The sequence below is a fragment of the Oryctolagus cuniculus genome, chromosome 8, assembly GCF_964237555.1.
Source record: "Oryctolagus cuniculus chromosome 8, mOryCun1.1, whole genome shotgun sequence".
In the NCBI taxonomy this organism is placed as follows: Eukaryota; Metazoa; Chordata; class Mammalia; order Lagomorpha; family Leporidae; genus Oryctolagus; species Oryctolagus cuniculus.
In genome coordinates, this window is record NC_091439.1 from 58298951 (window position 1) to 58320781 (window position 21831).

At 39.9% G+C, this 21831-nt stretch overlaps 1 pseudogene; it reads right to left on the minus strand.

Moving 5' to 3' along the window:
• Nucleotides 1–1343: 1343 nt before the first annotated feature.
• LOC138843311 (small ribosomal subunit protein eS8-like) overlaps nucleotides 1344–21831 on the minus strand; it is a 51979-nt pseudogene continuing 31491 nt past the window's right edge.

The following is a 21831-nucleotide window of genomic DNA, read 5'->3' on the forward strand; positions in this document are numbered from 1 at the left end:
TGGCACATGGTTATGAAGATTCACAGTCCAAGAATAGCTTTCCTCTTAGGCCTGGCATCTGCTGAAGATAGTGGATGGTGAAACATATACAGAGGAAGGGCTATGTAGTGAGCCAAGAAGTTGAGAGACAGAGAATATACTCATCCATACAACCTCTCTTTATAAAGCCATCATGATTCAATCACAGGGCCGCAGCACACTATTCTAATCCAATCACTTACTTTCACACATAGCAGTTAGATGAAGTTTCCATCTTCTTAGTATCATTAAAATAAGACTTTGGGATTTAAATATACACATGATATATGATAAACAGTTCATAAAATGATATGAATGTTCTGACTTGCCCCAAATGGTGTAGTTAGAAACCTACCAGGGGATTCCAATTCAATCCCATCAAGGTAGCATATACCAATGCCATCTCACTAGTCCGAGTGATCAATTTCAGTTCACAACTGACCATAATGATAGGTCTAAGAGTCAAAGGGATCACATAAACAAGACTAGTGTCTGCTAATACTAGCTGATAGAATCAAAAAGGGAGAGAATGATCCAACATGGGAAGTGAGATACACAGCAGACTCATAGAATGGCAGATGTCCTAAACAGCACTCTGGCCTCAGAATCAGCCCTTAAGGCATGCGGATCTGGCTGAAAAGCCCATGATGGTATTTCAGGCATGGAAAGCCAAGACACTCTGGAAAAAAAAAAGACCTCACTCTGTGAGTAAGATCCCAGTGGAAAGAACGGGTCATCAAAGGAGGCACCTTTCTCTGAAGGGAGGAGAGGACTTCCACTTTGACTATGACCTTGTCTAAAAAAGATCAGAGTCAGCGAACTCAAAAGTCTTCCATAGCCTTGGCAACTCATGACAAGAGCCTAGGGTGATTACTGATGCCGCAAACAAGAGTGTCAGTTTGTTAAGTCAACAACAGGAGTCACTGTGCACTTACTCCTCATGTAGAATCTCTGTCCTTAATGTGCTGTACAGTGTGATTTAATGTTATAACTAGTACTCAAACAGTATTTTACACTTTGTGTTTCTGTGTGGGTGCAAACTGTTGAAATCTTTACTTAATCTATACTAAATTGATCTTCTGTATATAAAGATAATTGAAAATGAATCTTGATGTGAATGGAAAGGAAAAGGGAGCAGGAGAGAGGAGGGCTGCGGGTGGGAGGGAAGTTATGGGGGAGAAAAAGCTATTATAATCCATAAGCTGTACTTTGTAAATTTATATTTATTAAATAAAAGTTAAAAAAAGATATGATTGTTAAGAATATTAATAACATAACATTTGTATATGTGTTATATTCTAAATATGAGTATTATTCTTTATTTTTTAGTACATAAACACCTTTATTACATGATGGAGGACGTATTTGCCTTTCCGGGCCTTGATTTTCCCATAATGGACCTCCAGCTCCTTTCCCTCGAGTGCATAGCCATCTGCTTGGCCACACTGGCCAGGTCTTGACGCAGTGCTTGCAAGAAACTTGCCCTGTTGGGACTGCTTCTCCAGAAGACTGCTAACTTTGGCATCTTTTTTCCGTTCATCATATTTCTTCTGAACTTTCTTTGATCAGCTTTTGTTTAACGTCTGTTCCTCTGCAGGAGTCAGATTGACCCCCTTCTTGCAACCCAGGGGCTGTGCTCAGTGGGGCTCTTAGCACTGTCGGTACCATATGCTGTCTATAGAAACGGCGCAGTTCCTCACCAGGGTCTTGGTGTGGACCAGCTCATTATTGGAGGCACTGTAGACAACATCAATGAGCCTTGTTTTGTGAGTAAAACACTCAGCCCCAGGAGAGGGTCCTCATGTTCAACATCCAGGCACGGTACTTCTTGTTGCTTCCGACAACTGCACTGGGTGTATACGTCAGGGCTGATCTTAGCATAGGCAACCAGGCAGCCCAGCTCATACTTCAGCTTATTATGATAGGGTTTTCTTCTGCCTCCAGTCCTGCGTCATGTCGAGCTTGTGCCAGTTGTCCTGAGAGATACCAATTGCTCGGCAGTGCTGTCTGGAAATAGAGTATTATTCTAAATGCTTTGAATGTTCTTGATGTCAACAAATGATTATGGTAGGTGCAATCATTATCTACATTTTATGGTGAAACTAAAAAAAAATAAGATATGTCTTAGGGCACCCATTCAATAATGAAAATGGTATTATGAGAAAGAAAAATGCCATTAATCTTTATATATATTCTACTGTTCTTTCAAAGTCTAAAATAGATGAAGTAGAAATATTTGAAATCCTTTAGCAGAGTGTTGTAGAATGAGACATAAGACTGAAAAAAATGAGTCTACTAGAATAGGGGTTATGGCAGAATGCCAGAATGGATTTGTTGCATACAAGCAAAAAAACTACTGCATGAAAGATCCAGGGCACATTATTTATATTAAGGCAAGGGAATGCACCAGCCATTGTGCCCAGCATCTCAGAAGAGTTCAGAAATCTCAATTTTTCTTCTATAAAGTTAAATATATGATCCCATGTCAAAGAGCAATGTAAAATACTGGATAGCACGGAGGGTAACCGGGTACTTAAGCATTAAACGTGGCACAGTAGACAATTGCTAGACCTGATTACCAGAGTGGCAATTCACGTTCTTGGACCAGCAGAAATTTATGAAGATAGCTAATACAATGTTTTCCTTTAAGAAAATCACTGAAAAATTTAAAAGCACTGGTTTATATAATTAGAAAATAAACCAGCATCTACCCCAATTAAAATTCTTCAAACTCTTTCTAGCCATTTCTCAGATCCAGTACCTTAATAAATAAAAGACCAAGTCTTCTTGCAAAAACGGTCCTGAACCCCAGAGTAGATACAACAGAGGTTTCTTAAGATGTTTCTTCAAATACCTGTAGTCACTTATTAGAATAACATCATGGGAAGAGAAATATTCTGGTCTCTTCAATACAAGTTGGATGCTGGATCTGTTCTAGCATTGATACTGTAAACTCAAAATGCCCTGAAGCTTAAGTGCTATATTGGAACAAGGTGATAAATGATCCAAATATACCACAGAGTGGACCTGAGTTATGTACAAATGAATCTTGTGTATACTTGCTGACTGAATATGTAATTGTAGTGATGTGTGTATATATATATATGTATATATATATACCATATATACCATTATATATCATATAATGGGGTAGGGACTGTTATGGTGGGAAAGGCAATGTGCAAACTATTAAACTGCTCACATCCCCCAGTCTCTACAAACTGGTATCAGTAGCAAAATCATATCTTGCAATAAATTGTAGATACTAGTGCCATCATCAGAGTCTTGGGTTTTAAACCCCATAATATCCTCATTTAATTTATAAATATGGCCCATAGAAAAATGAGACAGATACAATTGAATAACAATGAACTACTGTAATCTTAAACTGTAGTAGTCCAAACCTCAATGGCTGCTTGACTTGGTATATGATTTTGCTAGGGCAGTTATAACAAAGTGCCACAATGATGATTTAAAACAACATAATTTGGTTTTTCAGTTTTGGAATTTAGAAATCTAAAACAGGGAGGAGGCAAGATGGTGGAATAGGAAGGGAGGACACTGATAGTCCAGGGAGAGACAGTTTAATAAAAGTGGAGATACTCCAGGTTCAAGGAAGAGTAGGGGAAGAAACAGCAGATGAAACTCTTCTGGAACTAGTGATTCACAGTGGACCTGCGTGGAGAGTGTGGGAGCCCACAGTTCGGGACACCAGCGGCAGACTCAACACACCAGTGCTGGAACGCGAGGTGAGCCAAACCTCAATAGCCTGAGACACCGGCAGGCAAGCGGAAAGAGGAGACTAGAGGGAACGACCCCGGGGGGAAAAGTTCACCAGGCTAACTGGAAGAGAGAGAGAGAGAAAAAAAAAAAGTGACTGATATGGACACGGGTTTCTCTCTCTCTGCTCACCTCTCAAAGGCGAGCAAGACAAAGAGCAGGTGCCATCTTGGACATACATCATAAGCAGAGCAACCTCAGGTCTGCACCGGCCCTGAGCATAGCAGAAAAACCTGACTCTGGGCAGGGTGAATTAACAGGAGATTAGGACCTAGTGAATTTGTGGTGCTACTGAACTGAGACTGTGAAAAAAGAGACGGTGGGGGAGAGAACTCACGGAATTCACATGAGTACTCTCCAGAGACACTACAATTCTGTAACTTTGGCAACCCAGTGGGAGACTGAAGGAGAATTTGAGCCCACTCTGAGGGAAGGACAGATTCCCTGTGTGGTCCTTGGGAAAGAGCTTCCGATCTCTGGCTCCTGTGGGTATATCATTTGCCTGCTAACTACCTCCAACTTTGTTCAGCTGTGCGGAATTACTTCCCTTTTGGATCAAAAAAAAAAAAGAAAGAGAGAGAGAGAGAGAGAGAGAGAGATCTACCATGCCTAACCTGGGAGTGTCACCTTTGGCACACCAAATAGAGCTTTCAGGCCACACCCATCTCAAGCCTCTAAGGCTCCATCAAAAACAGGCAGTCCACTTAATCTAGAGTCATAGTATAACAAGAAAAAGCACCACAGTGAAGAAACCAAATATCTCCAATATGCCAAATAACAAATGCAAAAACCGAGGTAATAAAAACAAGGAAGTCACTATGAAACCCCAAATGAAAAAGACACCCCAATTCAAGATTATGAAGATGATGAGATAGAAGAAATGCAAGAAGCAGATCTAAAAAAATTGATAAGAACATTACGAAGTTCTCAAAAACAAATTATTGAACTACAGAAATCCTTAATGGACAAGATAGAAAATCTCTCTCGTGAAAATGAAATATTAAGGAGGAATCAAAATGAAATGAAACAACTAGTAGAACAGGAAACTGTGATAGTGATGAGAAATCATAATGAAGTGAAGAATTCAATAGATCAATTGACAAACACATTAGAGAGCCTTACAAACAGAATGGGTGAAGCAGAAGAGAGAATATCGGACTTAGAAGACAGAGAACAGGAAAGGATACAGTCAGACCAAAGAAAAGAAGAGGAAATTAGAAATCTAAAACATATTGTCGGGAATCTTCAGGATACTATTAAAAAACCCAACATTTGGGTTCTAGGAGTTCCTGAAGGCATGGAGAGGGAGAAAGGATTAGAAAGCCTTTTTAGTGAGATATTAGCAGAAAATTTCCCAGGTTTGGAGAAGGACAGAGAAATCCTAGTACAGGAAGCTCACAGAACCGCTAATAAACATGACCAAAAGAGATCCTCACCACGACACGTTGTAATTAAACTCTCCACAGTGAAACATAAAGAAAAGATCCTAAAATGTTCAAGAGAGAAACGTCAGATTACTCTCAGAGGATCTCCAATCAGACTCACAGCTGACTTCTCATCAGAAACCCTACAAGCTAGGAGGGAATGGCGAGATATAGCCCAGGTACTAAGAGAGAAAAACTGCCAGCCCAGAATATTATATCCTGCAAAGCTATCATTTGTGAATGAAGGTGAAATAAAGACTTTTCATAGCAAACAGAAATTGAAAGAATTTGTTGCCACTCGTCCAGCCCTGCAAAAGATGCTTAAAGATGTATTACACACAGAAACACAGAAACACGGTCATCAATATGAAAGAAGGTAAAGGTAGGAAACCTCACAGCAAAAGATCACAGGGAATTCAAAGCATATATTAGAACTTATCTTTGGCAAATGGCAGGGCAAAATTACCATTTATCAATAGTCACATTGAACGTTAATGGCCTGAACTGTCCAGTTAAAAGACATCGATTGGCTGACTGGGTTAAGGAACAAAACCCATCTTATTTTCTGCTTACAAGAAACACATCTTTCCAACAAAGATCCATACAGACTGAAAGTGAAAGGCTGGAAAAAGATATACCATGCCACAGAAATGAAAAAAAGAGTGGGCGTAGCCATCTTAATTTCGGACAACATAAACTTTACCACAAAAACTGTTAAGAGAGACAAAGAGGGACACTATATCATGATCAAGGGATCAATTCAACAGGAAGATATAACAATTATCAATGTATACGCACCTAACTACAGGGCACCGGTTTATCTAAAAGATTTGTTAAGGGACTTAAAGGGAGACCTAGACCCCAATACAATAGTACTGGGGGACTTCAATACTCCACTCTCAGAAATAGACAGATCAATAGGACAGAAGATCAACAAGGAGACAGTAGATTTAAATGACACTATAGCCCAAATGGATCTAACAGATATATACAGAACTTTCAATCCTACAGCTAAAGATTTTACATTCTTCTCAGCAGTACATGGAACCTTCTCTAGGATTGACCACATACTAGGCCATAAAGCAAGTATCAGCAAATTCAAAAGAATTAGAATCATACCATGCAGCTTCTCAGACCATAAAGGAATGAAGTTGGAAATGAACAACTCAGGAATCTCTAGAGCATATGCAAACACATGGAGATTGAACAACATGCTCCTGAATGAACAATGGGTCATAGAAGAAATTAAAAGAGAAATCAAAATTTTTCTGGAAGTAAATGAGGATAACAGTACAACATACCGAACCTTATGGGACACAGCAAAAGCAGTGTTAAGAGGAAAGTTTATATCAATAGGCGCCTACATCAAGATATTGGAAAGACACCAAATAGATGATCTTTTCAATTCACCTCAAGGATTTAGAAAAACTACAGCAAACCAGACTCAAATCTAGTAGGAGAAGAGAAATAATTAAAATCAGAGAAGAAATCAACAGGATTGAATCCAAAAAAACATTACAAAAAATCAGCCAAACGAGGAGCTGGTTTTTTGAAAAAATAAACAAAATTGACACCCCATTGCCCCAACTAAGTAAAAAAAGGAAAGAAAAGACCCAAACCAATAAAATCAGAGATGAAAAATCTTCCATGCTCATGGATTGGAAGAATCAATATCATCAAAATGTCCATTCTCCCAAAAGCAATTAATACATCCAATGCAATACCAATCAAGGTACCGAAGACCTTCTTCTCAGATCTGGAAAAAATGGTGCTGAAATTTATATGGAGACACAGGAGACCTCGAATAGCTAAAGCAATCTTGTACAACAAAAACAAAGCTGGAGGCATCACAATACCAGATTTCAGGACATACTACAGGGCAGTTGTAATCAAAACAGCATGGTACTGGAACAGAAACAGATGGATACACCAATGGAACACTATTGAAACACCAGAAATCAATCCAAATATCTACAGCCAACTCATATTTGATCAAGGATCCAGAACCAATCCCTGGAGTAAGGACAGTCTATTCAATAAATGGTGCTGGGAAAACTGGATTTCCACATGCAGAATCATGAAGCAAGACACCCACTCAACATGGATTAAAGACTTAAATCTACGACCTGACACCATCAAATTATTAGAGAGCATTGGAAAAACCCTGCAAGATATAGGTACCGGCAAAGACTTCTTGAAAAATACCCCAGAAGAACAGGCAGTCAAAGCCAAAATTAACATTTGGGATTGCATCAAATTGAGAAGTTTCTGTACTGCAAAAGAAACAGTCAGGAAAGTGAAGAGACAACCGATAGAATGGGAAAACATATTTGCACACTATGCAACAGATAAAGGGTTGATAACCAGAATCTACAAAGAAATCAAGAAACTCCACAACATCAAAACAAACAACCCACTTAAGAGATGGGCCAAGGACCTCAATAGACATTTTTCAAAAGAGGAAACCCAAATGGCCAACAGACACATGAAAAAATGTTAAAGATCACTAGCAATCAGGGAAATGGAAATCAAAACCACAATGAGGTTTCACCTCACCTCGGTTAGAATGGCTCACATTCAGAAATCTACCAACAATAGATGCTGGAGAGGATGTGGGGAAAAAGGGACACTAACCCACTGTTGGTGGGAATGCAAAGAGGTAAAGCCACTATGGAAGTCAGTCTGGAGATTCCTCAGAAATCTGAATATAGCCCTACCATTCAACCCAGCCATCCCACTCTTTGGATTTTACCCAAACGAAATGAAATTGGCAAACAAACAAGCTGTCTGCACCTTAATGTTTATTGCAGCTCAATTCACAATAGCTAAGACCTGGAACCAACCCAAATGCCCATCAACAGTAGACTGGATAAAGAAATTATGGGACATGTACTCTATAGAATACTATACAGCAGTCAAAAACAACGAAACCCGGTCATTTGCAACAAGATGGGGGAATTTGGAAAACATTATGCTGAGTGAATTAAGCCAGTCCCAAAGGACAAATATCATATGTTCTCCCTGACCAGCGACAACTAACAGAGCACCAAAGGGGAAACTTGTTGAAATGAAATGGACACTATGAGAAACGGTGACTTGATCAGCCCTCACCCTGACTGTTGATGAGCAACTTGATATGTTATCCCTCTTAGTATTTTTTTTTGTTTGTTCTACTCAATACTTTTGGTTGAATACTGTAATCAATACACAATTCTTCTTAAGTGCTGAAACTTAACGAAAAGCGATCACTGTTAAATATAAGAGTGGGAATAAGAGAGGGAAGAGATGTGCAATTCGGGACATGCTCAAGCTGACTTACCTCAAACGGTAGAGTTAGAAACATACCAGGGGATTCGAATTCAATCCCATCGAGGTGGCATGTACCAATGCCATAGAACTAGTCCCAGTGATCAGTTTTGTTCACAATTGATCATAATGATAGGTCTAAGAACCAAAGGGATCACATAAACAAGAATAGTGTCTGCAAATATTAGCTGATAGAATCAAAAAGGGAGAGAATGATCCAACATTGGAAGTGAGATACACAGCAGACTCATAGAATGGCAGATGTCCTAAACAGCACTCTGGCCTCAGAAGCAGCCCTTAAGGCATGCGGGTCCAGCTGAAAAGCCCATGAGAGTATTTCAGGCATGGAAAGCCAAGACACTCTGGGAAAAAAAAAACCTAAATGAAAGATCTCTGCGAGTGAGATCCCAGTGGAAAGAACGGGTCATTAAAGAAGGAGGTACCTTTCTCTGAAGGGAGGAGAGAACTCCCACTTTGACCATGGCCTTGTCTAAATATGATCAGAGTCAGTGAACTCAGGGGGCTTCCATAGCTTTGTCAGCTCATGACAAGAACCTAGGGTGATTACTGATGCCATAAACAAGAGTGTCAGTTTGTTAATTCAACAAGAGGAATCACTGTGCACTTACTGCTCATGTAGGATCTTTGTCCCTAGTGTGCTGTACATTGAGATTTAATGCTATAACTAGTACTCAAACAGTATTTTTCACTTTATGTTTCTGTGTGGGAGCAAACTGTTGAAATCTTTACTTAATGTATGCTAAACTGATCTTCTGTATATAAAGAGAAACGAAAATGTATCTTGATGTGAATGGAAGGGGAGAGGGAGTGGGAAAGGGGAGGGTTGAGGGTGGGAGGGACGTTATGGGGGGGGGGAATCCATTGTAATCCATAAGCTGTACTTTGGAAATTTATATTCATTAAATAAAAGTTTTAAAAAAAAGAAATCTAAAACAAAATGTTTGCAGGTCCATAATCCCTTTGTGATGATGGGTAGAATCCTTGCTTCCTTCTTCCTAGCTTCTGGTGGTAGCCATCAATTCTTCAAGTTCCTTGAAGTACAGCTGCTTCATTCCTATACCTTTCTCTAGGATCACATGGCATTTTCCCTCTGTGTGCCTGAGTAATATTGGATTAGAGTCCATTCCAATGACTTCATCTTAACTTGGCTGCATCTGCAGACACTATACTCAAAGAAGATAGCATTTAGAGGTACTAGTGGTAGGACCTCAACATTTTTTCCTAGGATGCACAATTCAACCCATATCAACCCATCTTCTGTCAAATGATGTGTGTTTATTAAACTTATGAATTTATAGTTTTCCATTTTTGGAATATTGAAATAACATTGCTTTTATATGGAAAGGAGAAGAGTATATATTCACCCTCTTGTCAAAGGACTGTTGACTCCATTATTATTTGTCATCATATATTTAGCAAGAATCTTGTTTGCCTTGAGAGTCCACAGATCTTCACACTGTTTTAATATGTAGATGGTATCATGCTAATTAGACTGAATGTGCAGGAAGTAGCAAGTATTCTAGATCCCCTAGTACTACATGTATTCAGAGAGGAAGGGATAAGCTCTATAAAGATTCATGAGCCTTCCATGTCAATGATGTTTTAGGGATCTGATGTTTTGGAACATGTCAAAACTTCCTTTTAAAATGAGAGATCAATTGTTGTAGCTCATATTTCCCACCATTAAAAAAAGACAAACATTTGGTGTACCTCTTAGCTATTATAGAAGTGTATGTACATTTGAGAATATTCCTTTCTTCATTGAAGGGAGAAGAGAACTTCCACTTTGATTATGGCCTTGTCTAAATAACGTCAGAGTTTGTGGACTCAAGAGGCTTCCATAGCCTTGGTGGCTCATGACAAGAGCCTCAGGTAATCACTGACGTCATAAATAAGAGTGTCAATTGTTAAATCAACAACAGGTGTCACTGTGCACTTGCTCTGCATGTAGGACCTCTGTCCTTAATGTGTTGTACTATGAGAATTAACATTAAAACTAGTTTTCAAAAAGTACTTTATACTTTGTGTGTCTGTGTGGGTGCAAACTGTTAAAATCTTTACTTAGTATAGAGTTGATCTTCTGTGTATAATGATAATAAAAAATGAATCTTATGAAGAATGGCATGAGAGAGGGAGTAGGAGGTGGGATAGTTTGGGGGTGGGAAGGCGGGTATGGGGGTGAAGAATTGCTATAATCCAAAAGTTGTACTTATGAAATTTATATTTATTAAATAAAAGCTTTCTATAAAACAATACACCTAAGAAAGCTACTACTGGTGTGCAGAGTAGAAGAAGGTTCATGTCAGATTGAGGCTGTGGTACAAGCTGTCTGGCTGCTTATACTGCAGGATGCTGTTGATTTAATGGTGCTGAAAATTTTAATCCTGCTAAAAGGTAAACATCTTAGCTGTATTTAGAACTACCTAGTCCACACCACTATTATTTCAGGAAAGTCCATCCTTTTTGCATCAAATAATTTTGGACCATTTGAAAAGCCAACTCTTAGTAGCCACTGAGTGACAGAATAATGAAATATAACTGCCTATCAGTAACTGGATATTCTCAAATCTGCTAAATTGTAATTTTGTAGATGAAACAGCAGGCCATCATATAACTTAAAGATACTTTTGAATTTAGGTCCAAGCAGGTATTGAGGACACATGTAAATTACAGGAAGAGTAATGGTCCCAATCCCCATTTTGCATTTCTGTTGAACCAATACTTCTTCTCCATCTCAGTCTTATGGACTCCTAGGGATTGTTCTATAAAATGCTTATGGAGAAACTGAAATCTGGTTCATAAATGGGTTTATTTGTTATTTGCCAATTCTGCTGATGTGATTTCAGTTCATGGAATGAAAGGAAGTGCCTGCCAGTGGGCAGGGATTTGAATGAATATAATCAAACACTTTGTGCACAAACAGAAGTGTCTAAGGAAATGTTATAAATGAATTGACTTGGCTATTTGGTCTGCTTCCACAAGAAATAGGCACGAGGTGCATGTTTGAAAAAAGGTGCAAAGAAGGCAGGTATTTATGTCTTATATCAGTGCCCACCAGAGAATATCATGGAGAGATTTTTCAATCAAAAACAAAATGAGGGAAGCAGAGAGTGGCATTGTGGAGCACTGAGTTGAGCCACCACCTGTGATGCTGGCATTCTGTATGAATGCTGGTTGGAGCCTGGCTGTTCCACTTCTGACTGAGCTCCCTGCTAATGTGGCTGGGAAGGCAGCGGAAGTTAGCCCAAGTATTTGTACTCCTGCTTTCCACTTGGGAGACTCAGATAGATTTCCAGACTCCTGGCTCCAGTCTGGCCCATCCCCTGCTCATGTGGTCATTTGGGAAGTGAGCCAACAAAGGAAGATCTCTCCCTCATTCTCTGCCTTTCAAATAAATAAAACCTTTAAAAATGCCGAAGGATTTCTTTTTGGTTTATATTTGTATTTTAGATATTATCTGTTTTTAGTGCTTATGGCCAACACACTGTCTTGAAAACCTAATGACTGGTGAATAACACAGGACACATATGTATTAGGGCACAAGAAGACAGAATGTAGCAGATGCTTCTAATAGCATGCATCACAGCCTCTTGACTAACTTCTGATTCACCCACAGATGAGGTCCAGAGTACCATACAAGTGACTTTCTTCTTTAATAGTATACAGTGTTTCTTTCTGTTTCTACTGCTGCCACTCAGGAGAAAGCACTCCAAAATGTGACTGTAGGATGTCATACTAGGCAACCTTAATATGCATACCTTTGGCTTATTTTCGTACTATTAATTTTAGAAACTTCAGACACAGAAGTAGCTTTGAAAAGCTGTACTTATGTAAATAAAATCTATATTAGTAAAAGTATCTGTGTCAGAAAAGATACTCAGGACACTTTTTATCTGCATAGCATCTTCTACTCTGTATGTATTTCCTCTCTCTCCATCACCCCCTCCTCCAAGAAACTTAGACCCCCTATTCCCTCCTGTAGCTCAGATGCAATGTAAGCTTCAATCATCTGGTCTTTCTTTCATTTTCATCTTTTGGTAGGACTCCCATGCCTACATACATAATCAAATGTGATTTTTCTCTTTTTCGTCTTCCTGATGTTAATTTAATAGCCCAGGCAAAGAACCTGTAAGGGTGGGAGGAAGTTTTTTTTTTTTCTCCTCTGTCCTTTTGTCTTCTCTGAAGCTGTAGGAATCCATTTAACTTGCTTGGAAATGGAAGAAACAAGGAGGAGTTAATTTCTCTGTGGACACCCTCAAGAATGGGAAAGAGAAACCAGGATTCAAATGCTTCAGCATCACATCACCCAGATGGAAAATCTCTGAAAACATTCAGATTGATTCTCAGGAGATCCTGAAAGATTTGAGCCAACCATTGCTGACAATGCTGACTTTGATTGCACACTCCTACAGTGACTTTTTCTCCTACAGGAACTTAATCTTCTCACTTCCTCTCTCTATCTTCTGCAAGTGCCCCTCAGATATAATTCTAATACTCTAATCAAATTAAGTCACTTACTATAATTTCAGATTATAAAATGCATTTTTAGATAATTTCAAGATGCATATTGCCATATGACAGATATCAAAATGTCAGTTAGACATACAAAATGAGAATTTAGAAAGACATTTAAACTGAAGGTATAAATTTGTAAGTGGTTGCCAACAAACTATTAAAGCTACACCAATGAATAAGTTCATTCAACTAGTGAACTTTTCTGATATAAAAGAATAACTGGGAGTACTATTTAGTCTAGTGGTTAGGACAACGAGTTCCATATTGGAGTACCTGGGGGTAAGTTCCACCTTTAGCTCCTGATTCCTGCTTGCTGCCAATACAGACCCTGAGAAGTAGCAATGATGTTTCAAATGCTGGATTTCTGTCATGTGGGAAACCTGAATTGAGTTCCCAGGTCCTGCCTTTGGTCTCCGCCCAGGTACAGCCAATGTGAGCATTTAGTTCTCTCTCTTTCTCAAATACATAGATTCATACATTAAAATGAAAGAATGCGTGCCTGTGGGGTAAAGTCAAGTCTTGTCCCTCAAATATTATACTGCATAGTGGCACTTTAGCATAGTGGGTAAAGCTGCTGCCTGCAATGCTGGCATCCCATATGGATGCCGGTTCAAGTCCTGGCCACTCCACTTCCAATCTAGCAATCTGCTATGGCCTGGGAAAGCAATAGAAGATGGCCCAAGTCCTGGGGCCCCTGCATCCATCTGGGAGATGCAGAAGAAGCTCTTGGCTCCTGGATTTGGATTGTCAAAACTCTGGCCATTGTGGTCATCCGGGGAGTGAACCAGTGGATGGAAGACCTCTCTCTGCCTCTGTCTCGCTGTAACTCTGCCTTTCAAATAAATAAATATTTAAATAAATTATATTGCTGCTTTTGAAATATACCTAAATCTCCTGTGAGTTGAGTAAGCTAGTTCCATGCTAATCCAGTGTGTCTTTGATCCAGGGAGGCAGTAATAAGAAGGGACAACAATCAAGCACCTGATAGAGTCCTATGCTCCTGCAGGGACACTTCAACCATAGCATAAACTCATGTATGTAGTATGGAATAGTTCATCTAAGGTTTCATTAAATGGACAGGCAAGGTGACCTAACTGGAGTGCCCAGTGTTACCTCCTCCTCCACAAAGAAGAGCCAGAAAAATAAACAAATAGCTGCATTTCAAGCTGAGAGGCACTGGAACCAGCAGGGGAGAAATAGAACACTTTAGGACAGGGAGATCTGAGACAGTGGTATTGGGGGGTGGTGGTTGTGGTGGAATAAAGTACATGGGCAAACATACTGGATTCCCTACCTGTGTGGGAGGACTTCCCCTCATAGAGGAAAAATAAACCAGAGAGTCCCAGTGGGACCCACTGCTATGACAACAGCATCACTAGCAACAGGAGACTTTCACTTCTCTCAGAGGATTAGAGCCCCATAAGGTAAGTTACCAGGGGTCTGCCCTTTGAAACTTTATTTCAGAGAGCAGACTGTTGCAGCTTGGCACCATGCACCTCACTAGTCACCATTTTTTATTATATATATGAAAACTAAAACAGCTGAAATGAGATCAGTAAACATTCTGTGCAAATCATGTTGAACCTGGGAGTTTTGTATGAAAAACATCATAAGGCAATATATAGTAATAGTACTCTAATAATTATATAACATTAAGGCAGATGCGCATGAATTTTAGGATGATTCATATTAAACATTCTGACCTGAAAAATTCTCAAGATAATGTATTTCCTTGTTAGCAGTAGTTTGTTTTCAGGCTAATCACTTCCTCCTGAAACAGCCATTGCAGCCATTTACAGCATGAGCCAGCAGATGGAAGATCTCTCTGTGTCTTTCTCTCTGTAGCTCTACCTCTCAAACAAACAATAAATAAATAAATAAATTGACATAGAACATAAGAATAAAATAGGTAAAAGCTACTAAGGCTACAAAATGTCTCGGTGACAGAAAAACATGAAATTTTCTAAAATCCTTTAAACATATTAAATAATTGGATTATTTAGTCTTATCTGTTAAGATAATTTAAGAAGCACATATTAAAAATTTTATGACTAACCAAAGTGATGAAATAGAACATCGGCCTTGATTCCAAAATTCTCCCATATTATAAGGACTTCTTGATGACTTTCAATGATCTTTTCTAGAAAGAAATGTGGCAAATTACATATCAGGATTTTGTTTAGATATTAATATTATCACTGAACTGTATGTTAAGTCTATATCATGTTGTAATGTATGAAGTTCTATTTTAAGAGTACTGGTTCCAAATTAATACTGAAATAAACACTGTAGTTTTCATGTACATGGATGTTCTCACAGGCTTTTTTGTGTATATCAGAAAATTTATATGGACACTGGTCCTATTGAATTAGACCCCATTCTTATGAGCCCATTTAGCCCTTACTACCTCATTAAAGATACTGTATCTAGGGGGGCCAGCGCCTTGGCTCACTTGGTTAATCCTCCACCCATGGCACTGGCATCCCATATGGACACCGGGTCCAGTCCCGGTTGCTCCTCTTCCAGTCCAGCTCTCTGCTGTGGCCTGGGAAGGCAGTGTAGGATGGCCCAGGTGTTTGGGCCCTTGCACCAGCATGGGAGACCAGGAGGAGGCACCTGGCTCCTGGCTTCGGATCGGTGAAGTGCCGGCCTTGGTGGCCATTTGGGGGGGTGAACCAACAGAAGGAAGACCTTTCTCTCTGTCTCTCTCTCTTTGCACTGTTTATAACTCTTCCTGTCAAATAAAAAAAAAAAGATACTGTATCCAAATGTAATCCTACTATGTTTGAGTTCAACCCATGAATTTTTGGAGGACACAAGCAAGTCCACAATAAAAGCCTTATGGAAAGACGTCCTATATTTCTAATTTTTGAAACATTGACAAGGGGAGGATCATATGATCCTAAGAGGAAAAATTTGAATTTGGAAAATAAATACTTCATGTGGCCATGAGTAACTTGTTGTTCCAGACATACTCCATAATCTCTTTAACATTTAAAAAATGGAAGTTTCAGAAACTGTTCTATCCTATTCAGAACATATCTGAAGAATGTAGTGACATATTTAGGAAGGAGATAATATGCATTTCTCATGATTCATGGATAGGTATACTCAGAAGTTTGAAGTCTCAGTTTTTCAGATTATAATCTTATACGCTGCCTGAAAATACAATTACTCATGCCTTAGAAGATTGTAAAATTAGGGAAGGCACTGTAATTCAGTGCGTTGTCATCATTTAGAAAGCTAGAATTCTATATCTGAGTGCCTGAGGTGGAGTTCAACCTCCATGTCTGATCCAGCTTCCTGCTAATGCATCTTGGAGACTGCAGACGATGACTCAAGTACTTGAATGGGATACTCAAATGGGGTTCCCATCTCCTGGCTTCAGTCTGGACCAGTCCTAACTGTTGTGGGAATTAGGGGAGTGATTTAGTAGGGGGAGGTCTCTCTCAATCTATTTCTCTCTCTCTCTCTCTCTCTCTCTCTCTCTCTCTCCCCTTTAAATCAGTATAAATGAATCAATAAATTTTTAATAAAGGAAGAAAATTGATATGGCATCTATGAAATTTGATGTTTAAAAAATATTTTCTGAATGAATGTTGATTGAAAATAACTAAAATCCTTAGCTTAACGTTTCTTTTTAAACAAGTTTTAAAAAGATCTGTGCTATCCTTTACCTAAATAAAATGTCTTAAAGTTATATAAGAATTGCTTTTGAGGATGCAAGATGGCTGACTAGACAGTCCCTACACTCACCTCTGCCATAGAGAAGAACCAGAGTGAAAAAGCGAGGGCCCCATTTCCAGAGATTGACTGAGGGAACTCGAATCAGCACAGTAATCCAGAAAGTTAACCTAGAGAGAAGAGCAAAGCACAATATCGCTCCTACCCTGGCTCTCTTGTTGGGTCAGTGGAAAGCTCCATTGTTGGAGTCGGGCAGCCCTTCCTGGAACAGAGTTCCACAGTCCTCGTTGGCTTTAAATCCAGTTCTAGAAAGCTGACTGGGGTTTGAACAACCACTTTCTCCACAAAAAGAACCCACTTTTTCTATTCTGTCTCAAAGTCCCAAACCCAAGGCATTAAGGCATAACCACTGCTAACCTCCATTGTGTTTTAGGGAACAACAAACAGCCCTGTCACTACCAGAAACCCACCCCCAGAGTCAGAGGCATGGCACTTCTAGGGCATAGAGCAGACCTCTCTATGTCCTGTACCTGTAGGATTGAGAGTCACATGCCCCTGAACATCTCACTCTGCACAACCTAGGGAAGTTCCTCTGCTTCTTGGGGCTTAGTGCCAAGCAGCAGCCAACACATAAATACAAACTACCAGACCTAAGGATGCTCCATTCCACATCTCTTAGTACACAGTGCTGTGTGTCCAGGGCACAGGCCCCAGCATTACCTTTGCATGGCCCATGAGAAATAGTGTCAGCTTCTTCTGTGTCCTGTAGCTTTGGGTCTCTGGCTCTATCTGCATCCTTCTGCTTCAGGCTGGGGGCTGACAGTCCACAATCTCAAGCATAATGTACCTTTACCCTGCTTGACCTGAGTAAGCAATCCACTGCATCCTGTAACTCTGGGACTCTGACTGCATGTTCTATGAGTCCCAGGAACACCTGAGCTCATGCTTAAGGTTTGGGGAATGGACATTTTATCTGCATTCTTCTCTTCCAGTCTTACATTTGCTAGCACACAATTCTCAGTATAACCTACAATCACCATGCAAGACCCTCTGAGTCCTTTAGCTATGGGACTGTGACTATTGAAGCTCTATTTCAACTGAGTTAACTCCTGGGACCCAAAATGGACCCTGGCTACATTCCACTGCTCCAGACCACTGGCTGCTAGTGCACAATCCCAAGAATAATCTGTACATAAAATGTGAGAGCTAAGTAAGCTTCCACTGAATCCTATAGCTCTGGCACTGTGATAGATGGATCTATCATTCCTAGAAACACCTGTGCTTGCCAGTGAGATTTGGAGAAGGTCCCATCTCTATTACACAGCTGGAGGTCCATAGTTTTCAGTGCACAGTCGAGATGAAAATCTATATTCTTCTCATGAGAACTGGGTAAGAAACCCTTCCTGACTCTTCAGCTCTATTGGTACTATATTTGTCTTCTTCCTCTTTTTTAAAAGATTTATTTTATTTATTTGAAGTTACAGAGAGAGGTAGAGACAGAGAGAGAGGTCTTCCATCTGCTGGTTCACTCCCCAGATGGCCGCAACAGCCAGAGCTGTGCTGTTCCGCAGCCAGGAACCAGGAGCTTCCTCCTGGTTTCCCATGCGGGTGCAGGGGCCCAAGGACTTGGGCCACCTTCTATTGCTATCCCAGGACATTGCAGAGAGCTGGATCGGAAGAGGAGCAGCCAGGACTAAAACTGGCGCCCATATGAAATGCTGGTGCTTCACGCCAGGGCTTTAACCTGCTGTGCCACAGCACTGGCCCTGGTACTATATTCTTCCAAGTCATCTGAACTTGCCTTTTGGTACCTGGGAAAGACCCTACCTGCATTAACTGCCACAGATCCACTCCTGTCAGTGCAGTCCCCAGCATAAGCTATATTATTACCAGGGGACCTAGGCAGGGCCCTTTGCACTTCCTTCAGTATTAGGACTGGATGCTAAAAGCCTCAGAATCACCGTCGCCCAAAAGCAGGAAGTGGGGAAGTTTCTATACACATCACACAGCTCTAGTGCAACCATTATTGTTGCCGTAATTACCAGCATCACTCAAGTTTGCCTGTGGGACAAGGGGACAGCCTGTTCTTTTCCCCCACAGCACCTGAAATGTACTGCCATCATAAACCCCAGTGTAACTGATTTCAACTCTATGGGGCAGGAAGATACTCATCTTTGGAAGCCCATATCCACTTCTAAGCCATACAGTTATCTCCATGAGCTGTTGTGAATTCGACAACTGAAGCACACCTAGACAATATTGCACTTAGTACAGCTGAAGAAATAATTAAGGGGTTTATACTTTTGTGTTCACCAAAAGCTCATCAAAGTCAAACAGTTATCCAAATGACAGCCCACATTTCATCTGAGAGAGCTTTTTCTTTTCTTTTCTTTTTTTTTTTTTTTGCAATGAAAGCTTCTTACATAATGGAGAAAGGAGTGTTACACCATATATGCAGAAATCAACATAGGGAGAAAGGAGTGTTACACCATATATGCAGAAATCAACATAGGGATGTGGAAAACATGAAAACCAAACAATCATTAAACTTCTAAAAGAGCACAATAGGGGCCAGCATTGTGGCACAGTGGTTTAGGCTGCTGCCTGCAATGCTGACCTCTGATTTGGGCACTGGTTTGAGAACCAGATGACTCACTTCTGATCTAACTATCTCCTAATGTGTCTGGAAAGGCAACAGAAAGTAGACTAAGTACTTGGGTCCTCGGTACCCTTGTAGAAGACCTGTATGGAGTTCCTCATTCTTGACTTCAGCTTAGCCAAGATTTGACTGTTCGGGGGCAATTTGAAGAGTGAAATAGTAGATGGAAGATCTCTATGTGTCTCTTCCTCTCTATTTGTAACTTTCTTTCTTTTTTTTTTTTTTTCACAAGCAGAGTGGAAATTAGAGAGAGAGAGAGAGAGAGAGAGGTCTTCCTTTACCTTTGGTTCACCTTCCAATGGCCGCTGCGGCTGGCGTGCTGCGGCCGGCGCACCGTGCTGATCCGAAGCCAGGAGCCAGGTGTTTCTCCTGGTCTCCCATGTGGGTGCAGGACCCAAGCACTTGGGCCATCCTCCACTGCACTCCCGGGCCACAGCAGAGAGCTGGCCTGGAAGAGGGGCAACTGGGACAGAATCCGGTGGCCCGACAGGGACTAGAACCCGGGGTGCCAGCGCTGCAGACAGAGGATTAGCCTATTGAACCGTGGTGCTGGCCAACATTCTTTCAAATAAATAAGTAAACCTTAAAAAAAATAGGTCTACAGAAATGCATCCTGATTTGAGGGAACATTCTGAAATCCCTGAAAAATGGTTCTAAATAATATCATGAGGAAACACGAAAAGACTCAAGATAATATAGACAGATAGTTCAAAAAAAATGAGGACAGCAATGCATTATATGTTTCAGAATTCAACAAAAACGAGTAGTTTAAAAAATGAATCTAATTTTTTAGCTAAAAACTTCAGTCAATGAAATAAAAAAATACAATTGAGAACTTTAACAATAGAATAGACCAAGCAGGAGAAAGTATTTCTGATCTTGAGAACAAACATTTTGAAATAATCTAGTCAGAAAAAGCACCGAAGAGAGGATTAAATGAAGAAAGCCTATGAGAAATATGGGATAACATTAAGTGCAGAAATATATTAAAGAGGTACATGGAGGGGAAAAAGAAAAAAAATAGAAGCATTGACAATCTATTTAATGAAATAATAGTGGACAAATTCTCAGGTCCTATAAGAAACTCTGAAGGGTGTCTTATGTTATCACTAAAAGATCGTAATTATGATCATGAACACACATGACAGTACATTAATCACCAACAGAGCAGATACACAAAAGAGAAAGAGAATAAAATCTTATATCAGAAAATTATTAAAACACAAATATAAATAATAAGAGAGGCAAAAACAAAGACAATATTAAAAAATCAGGAAGCAATCAACAGAAAGAACATCATTCTTATCTATCAATATCAACCTCGGGTATAAATGGATTAAATATTAAATTCTTCAGTCAAAAGACATATATTGACTTTTTTTTTGACAGGCAGAGTGGACAGTGAGAGAGAGAGAGAGAGAGAGAGAGAGAAAGGTCTTCCTTTTCCGTTGGTTCACCCCCCCTAATGGCCGCTGCGGCCGGTGCACTGCGCTGATCTGAAGCCAGGAGCCAGGTGCTTCCCCTGGTCTCTGATGCGGGTGCAGGACCCAAGCACTTGGGCTATCCTGCACTGCAATCCCAGGCCACAGCAGAGAGCTGGCCTGGAAGAGGGCAACCAAGACAGAATCTGGCGCCCTGACAGGGACTAGAACCCTGGGGTGCTGGCGCCGCAGGCGGAGGATTAGCTTATTGAGCCACGGCACCAACCAGACATATATTGACTTAATAAATAGAATAAAATTCAACTTCATGCTGCATATAAGAAACTCACTTTACAGATTCAGATAGTCATAAACTGAAAGTGAAGGATGGGAAAAAGTTATACCGCACAAAAGAAAACAAAAAATAAGCTGAGTTAGTGTTACGTGTATCAGATAAAATGACTTTAAATTAAAATAAAATTGTAAAAATAGACAAAAAGGACACATATTGATAAGAGAATTAATTAAGCAAAAGATATAAATGTTATAAATATATGTCAAGATCAGACCACCAAACTACATGAAGCAAATATTTCTACACCTAAAGGGAGAGATAAATTCTACTATATTATTAATGGGATATTTCAGTAACTCACTGTCATCAATAGACAGATCATTCAAGGATCTGAAAGACCTAACAATTAAAATTACAAAATATTACAAAATAAATAGGAGAGAACTTCCACTTTGACCATGGCCTTGTCTAAATATGATCAGAGTCAGTGAACTCAGGGGGCTTCCATAGCCTTGGCAGCTCATGACAAGAGCCTATGGTGATTACTGAGGCCATAAACAAGAGTGTCAATTTGTTAAGTCAACAACAGGAGTCACTGTGCACTTACTCCTCATGTAGGATCTTTGTCCTTAGTGTGCTGTACATTGAGATTTAATGCTATGACTAGTACTCAAACAGTATTTTTCATTTTGTGTTTCTGTGTGGGAG